The following is a 6000-nucleotide window of genomic DNA, read 5'->3' as shown; positions in this document are numbered from 1 at the left end:
GTGTGTCAGGAACTTGGGCAGGGAGGAACGGGATGCTTTATCTCTGCTCCATGATGTCTGGGGTTTCAGCTGGGAAGACTCACTAGCTGGAGACTGAAATCACCTGGAGAAGTTTTTATGTACATGATCTGGTTGTAGCTTCCAATAGCTGGCCTGGAGCTCAGCTAGAGCTGTAACTGGAGCATCTATGTGTGGCCTCTCCAGGTGGCCTGGGCTTCCTCATAGCATGGTAGCCTCAGGTGGTTGGATTTCAAATCTAGCAATGTTGGGTTCCAAAAGCTGATCCTCAGCACCACATAAAAATAAAATAAACAAAGCAGAAGTCGAATTGTTTGTTCTGGTCTAGCATTGGAAGTCACCCAGCCTAATTTCTGCTTCATTCTGCTGGTACCAATGAGTCAAGTCTACCCAGATTTAAGGGAAAAGACATGGGCCACACCTTACAGTGAGGGGAGTATAAAAGCATTTACGGAGGTATTCTAAAACCATCACAGACATACACACTGGAGTGTCCAGCATGTATATGTATAAGACCCCTCTCAGTACAGGACAGAGCTAGAATAAAAAATAAGAGTGGTAAGCTAAGGGCTGAAAACTCCCTATTCTGCTACCATATTCTGGCAAAGAATTCAGAGAAGTCAGAAAACTTCATATTTGAACATGGACATCAAGGTCATTAAGTAATAAGTTATAATTGTCAAAGTGGGAAGATAGCGATGGGGTTTGTGGCTCTTATTATTCCAGTTTATCCTCAAGATGTCCTCAGAGAAGCCAGTCCTGGTCTTCCCTGCTGCCTGGCGCTATAGGCCCTTCTGCAGTGGAAATTATTCTTTTTGACTTCAATGATTGACTTTTGAGCCTTTCTGCTACTGGACAGTGGGCTTCTTAAACAAGAGAGCAAGTGGTGCAAACTGGAATAATAAGAGCAGAAAATAGGGAAAGGCTTTCCAGAAAGAGAGAATAGCCTGTAAAAGGCATGGAAGAAAAGACACACAGGGCTGAGGTTCTGGCTCAGAGGAAAAGCGCTCGCCTAGTATGTGTGAGGCACTGGGTTTGATCCTCAGCACCACATAAAAATAAAATAAAGATATTGTGCCACCTACAACTAAAAAATAATTTAAAAAAACACTCAGGTCCAATAAATGGTGCAAATTATAGTGGTAGCAGTCTGAGAACAAGGATCTCTTTGGTGACCATGTGTTTGCTTTACCCACCTTATTTGGGGCACTGCTCTTCCCCACTCCAGTCATATGATAGCACCTAGGGTTATTGATATGTCACCCAAGGAGGACTGATCAGAGTCTCCCACAAGAATATTTCTTCGAGAGGAGGACCCTTCGTATCCGGTCTGCTTGTGAGCTGTGAGGGTACTCAGTAGTGCATGGTGTGTTGTCTACTTCTAAGAAGAGTTGGTTGGAAAGAAAGTGCTGACATTCAGGGGCAACAGAATTGAGAATGGAGAGAGAACGTTTCTGATGGTGTCAGAGTCTGATTCCTGTCTTCCCGGAGCCCAGATCCATCCCAACTTGACCAGGTGGTGCAACACACTGGACACTGGGGTGCCATTGGGAGACAAAGCAGGGGATTTGGTTGAATCGGCAACAGGTGACAGACCAGGAAGGGTCAGGAGAGGGAGCTTGGCATTAACCTGAGGGCAGTGGAAAGTCATGCACAGAGGGCCTTGATGAGGGAGAGACATGGTCAGATCTATGTTTTTGAAAGGTCATTCTAGAGAACAGTCTGGTGGCAGAGGAGCTGGTGAGAAGGCTGGTTTCCTCATCCTTGGGACAGGTGTCATGTGACAGGGGAGGCCCAAACTTCAGAAGCAGACCCTCAGATTCCAGTTGTAGCCCAGACATTCAGTTGCTGTTTGAACTTTCATTTATGCCAGAAGGAGATAAAAGTGAGACCAGGGAGAGAAATTAGACTTCATGTGGCCATTAAACCAGTCTGGAGCTGCGATCCAAAGATCCAGGTTATCATTCTAGAGGGTCTGAGAAAACATATACATAGAAAGACCTGTACATAGAAACTCCACCACCCGTACCCCTTCCAATCTGAGCCAACCTCCTACATCAATTCCTGCTCATCTTCCATGAACTGACTGTGAAGGAGAAGGCAGGCAGGGGAGACTTCCAAGGACCAGGGTGAAGGAAGAAGGATTGCTGAGCCAGCCCTAGAAAGAGATGCCATTGTCCCTGGTGGGGCCCCAGGCCTTCCCTTACCCCCAGGCCAGCTCCAAACCACAGGCCACGTCCTGTTTCTCAGAAATACTGCCATTTCCCAGAGCCCTGTGTTCTTGGGGGGATGGGAGGACATGGCTTCACAGCTGCTGCAGGAAGAGGAAGCCTCCCCGGGAAACCTGGAGGCCAGGTCTGGCACTGTAATAGGATGATACAGTTTGGGGGTCAGGAGGGTCAAGTGAGAGAGAGGTTCTGAGCCCAGGTGTGCTGCACCTGACTCAGCCCAGGATCTGGCCCCCTCCAGTGCTCTGGGATTTTTAAGGATACTGTATCATAGTCTTCAGTTGGAACCAAACTCCTCCATTTTCTATTATGTGGTCGCTTTCCCTGAGCCTAATGTCCTCATCTCTATATTGTTAACAAGCCCCACCTCACTGGGTTGTCCTTGGAATCAGAAAAGACAATGAATATGAGACTGCTTTGTTTACTAATGGCCATTCATGTGGAAAGGGATGTCACTGGTCACCAGGAAGGATAGTGGATATATAGGACTCCCTGCTGGACCCTTGGGGAGCCCCAGGAGAGGAAGAGCTGGGCAGCCCTGGAGACTACCCCTCCTGTCTCCCCCATCTCTGTCAAGGGAGACAAGTCAGGGTTACACAGCAATTCTGTAGCCAAGAAAAATGGGTTTTAGTTTGTCCTTGAACCTCATCTTCCTCCCTCCTACTTCTGTTTTTTTTTTTTTCTTTTTCTTCTCATCACTGAGACTGGCTTGAATCTCCCATAGAAAACCCTTCTTCCATCTCATGTGCACAGCCAACCACTCTTTTGCCTCTCTCCTTTATAGCCAAATTTCTTTTATTATTTATTTGTTTATTTACTCTCTTGCTTTCTTACTTGCTTAGTTTTTGGTACTGGGGATTGAACCCAGGAGAGCTTTACCACTGAGTTACATCCCTAGCCCTTTTTATTTTGAGACAGAGGCTTGTAAATTGCTGAGTGTTTCCCTAAATTCTGATCCTGGCCTCGAACTTACAATTCTGATCCTGCCTCAGCCTCCCAAGTTGCTGGGATTATAAGCGTGCACCACCAGCCTGGCCCTTCTTTAATACCAGATTCCTTAAAAGACTTTTCAGTTTCTTCCCCAGATACCACCGCAACCCCACCCGACAAACCCCAGCATCTCCCTGTCAACAATCCTGACATTGCTGATTGCCATGGTCACCAGAGCCCTCTTGTCCTCACAGAGGGCTCTTTAAGACCTCATCTAGCAGACTTCTCAACCTCCATTCCTCCTGCTTTCCCTCTGGCCTTTGCAGTTGTTCCCTTGTTGATGTTTGAAGGCTCTGTCCTTGTCCCCCTTCTCGTTTCATTCTTTAATCACTCCACTGGCTTTAGTTACCACCACAGGCCAACAGTGACCACCCCCATCTCTGGCCCAGCCTTCTCTCCTGTTCCCTAATATGCCCAAAGAGCTGTGGTTGTCTCTGGAGACTCCAGGTGTGCCCAGCTGAAATTTCTGGGTCCTTTTCCCTGTTGTCACCAGGTGAGACTCCAGGAACACATGGACTCCTCCCTCTCCTTCACTCCTACATCCAGTCAGTTGGTCGTCCTCTCTGCCTCCCCATAACCTCCCTCCTACCAGGCCATTGTCATCATCCCTCATTTGGATTCCCACAACTACCTCCTACCTGGTCTCAGCCTCTTTCTCCCAACCTCTAAGCCCCTTCCGGTTTTCTAAACCACACATCCAACCACAGTGCTACCCAGGCTCCCCAGTGCTCTAGAATGAAGTCAGAGACTCAGCCAGACAGGCAACTTCACTTCCCTTTGCCCATTGCCTCAAAATTGTCTCACAACAGTGAGCTATTTGTGATTCTCCCTATTTTTCATCTTCCACGGAGTTTTCTCTACATAGGCTATCACCAGCCCTCCTCTCTCTTCATCTTCCTCTTTTTCCTTTTTGTTTTTTTGGGATTGGGGATTGAATCAAGGGGTGCTTTACCACTGAGCCACATCCCCAGACCTTTTTATTTTTTATTTGAGACAAGATCTCAATAAGTTGCTTAGGGTTTCACTGAGGCTGGCCTTGCTCAATTGCTGAGGCTTATCTTGAACTTGGGATCTTCCTGCCTCAGCCTCCCAAGTCACTGGTATTACAGGTGTGCACCCCATCACCTGGCACCCCACCCCTTTCCCACCTCCTCATCCTTTAGCGCCATCTTGTACTTCCTCAGTTTTGGCAGGGCACTGTACTCCCCACAGTCCCTGCCGACACCACCCTCAGCACTCAGGTGTCACAACACTTTCATCTCCCCCATCTCCTCAGGACTTGGGGCTTCCTCAGGATGGGAAGGGCAATTTTGACCCCTTGCTCTGTGTCAAAGGTTTAGCACAGGGTCTAGGCAGAGTGGCTCAGAAAATGTTTCATGGGATTCACAGCATAGGCTTCAGATAAGTGATAAGCCCATTAAAGCAACCAGGATGGCAGATTGGCTTGGAGGGGCCTGGCACCAGGGCAGGGTTGGGGATGGTGTCAGGGAAAGCTTCACTAGAACACATCTAAGCTAGCTTGAAAGAGGACCAAAGGTCACCACGTGAATGGCTGGGCCTTGCAGTTCCTGTGCTACTTTAAATATGGGATGCTCAGAGCCCATTCTGAGTTCCAGGTTAAGCCTGTGTGGGAACAAGGCAGGCTGAAGTAAAGAGTCTTCTTCAGGAGGGACATGCAGAGGCTACGGGGGAAGGAGATAAATGTCTTTTGACTCAGGGGATGAGGGTAAGGCTCTGGCCCTGTTTCTCAATTCCCAGTATCTCAAACCAGGGGCCCCAGATCTGGCAAAGGGAGCTTGAGGAAGTTGGACACCCATCCTTGCTCAGTGGGGGTGACATTGGTGGGCTACTTCGATGTCTTTCTGGACCTCAGGAACCCTAGATTGGAGGCCAAGACTACGAGAACAGTTGTCAGGCCCTCTAAGTGGCTGCATAAGTGTCCTCTCCACTTTTTCTCCAGGGCTTTCAACCAGTCCTAGGCAAGGTGTCCAAGGCAGGAAGTTGAGACCAACTGTACCAGAGCCTCTGGTCCTGCTTCAACACTCCAAATGCTGTGAGGCATTGGGGAAGACTCTACCACGCGTCCTGCGCAGTGGTTTCATTAATGAGGTTCTGGCATTCAGTTAGTTAGAAGAGATCAAAATAAAACACACAGACAGTACCTTATTTTAATGCTAGGTCCGAGACGGCTCGGTCTCCCTGTTTCCCTGCCTCCAGCCGCTCAGCAGGGCAGCGAGGATTACTCTGGGCTAGCAGGAGAGAGAGAGAGCGAACACGCCGGGGATCAGCCTTTTATTTGGGGGAAACAAGAGATTCAGGGGAGAATTCCATCCAATGAAGGTTGAGGGGGGGCTGTACTCCAAGGTCAGGGTCAGTGATTGGGTCTCCAGGGTCAGTGGTTACGCACACCCCCACACGGATGGGCTCTCTCATCAGGAAAGGGTCGGGATAACTCCGACACAGCCAGAGTGCCTCAGGCCCTTAACGGGAGTCACCCAATCACGTGTCAGAATGGCTCCCCACATATTCCCCCTTTTTATTCTTAACAATGAGGCGGCGGTTCACTCTCTGGAGTCCCCGGATTCTTGATTGGAGGACTCGCCATCCTATAGTTACAATACAAAAGAGAATTAACAGCAAAGAGAATAATCCAATAATGTACCAAGCGGAGTGTTTAAGAATATTTCTAGGGTTGAATCCATTTAACTCCTTCAATATTTGGTTAGCCAAAGAAGAAGGATCTGAAAAATCAGCTCTATTATTT

The sequence above is a fragment of the Spermophilus citellus genome (genome assembly GCF_964194105.1).
Source record: "Spermophilus citellus genome assembly, chromosome: 2".
Classification (NCBI taxonomy): Eukaryota; Metazoa; Chordata; class Mammalia; order Rodentia; family Sciuridae; genus Spermophilus; species Spermophilus citellus.
The sequence above is the reverse complement of the archived record's forward strand: the minus strand, read 5'-3'. Positions refer to the sequence as shown.